We start from the raw sequence: 747 nt of genomic DNA on the forward strand, positions 1-747 counted from the left end.
TCATGGAAAATTTGCCATGTCTGGAAATTTGCCATTGTCTAATAAAAAAAAATCATGTTTGGAATTTCCATAGTGTAATTAATAATTACCATGTTCTTATTACTATAACTAAAGAAAATAAGTTCACTTAAAAAATATAATGGGAATTATTTTGGAAGAACAGAAACATGTTTGTAATTTTTATATGGCAAAAGGTATAGTTTTATTTCTCATGGTCATTAAAAAAGCATGGTGGTGAAAAACAATAAAACTTGCCTTCGTGAAGACTCAAAGAAAAAAAGATAGATTTTACTACCCTGAAGAAACTTGGTGGTTCACAACCCACTGATCTTTATTTCTGCTCCCTTACCGCCTAAACAATCCCAAACCGGTCAAAAACAGTCCCTGGCTGGTTTCCACTGACCAGAGTTGATATCGACACGGTCGAAGATGGTATTTGACCTATGGGTGGGTCCCTCTTGTTAGTTTTTTTCTAATCTAGGAAATAGAAAAAATCTTAGCTAGGAAATAGAAAAAATCTTATGTACTTCGGCGCTATCTGTTCTAATTTTCGACCCAGCCCAACCCAGCGACGGGCAGGGTCGTCTTCAACCCCTCGCTAGGAGGACGATGTCGTGGCAGAGCGTGCGACGCCAACCTCGAGCTCCGGCTTAGAGCTGGCAGCCTTCCCTGCATTCACTTCCTCGCCCACGAGATGAGCACAACCCCTGGACCTGTCCCCTCTCCCGCAGATCTCTCTCTCTCTCT

The sequence above is a fragment of the Triticum dicoccoides genome, chromosome 7A (assembly GCF_002162155.2).
Source record: "Triticum dicoccoides isolate Atlit2015 ecotype Zavitan chromosome 7A, WEW_v2.0, whole genome shotgun sequence".
Lineage (NCBI taxonomy): Eukaryota > Viridiplantae > Streptophyta > Magnoliopsida > Poales > Poaceae > Triticum > Triticum dicoccoides.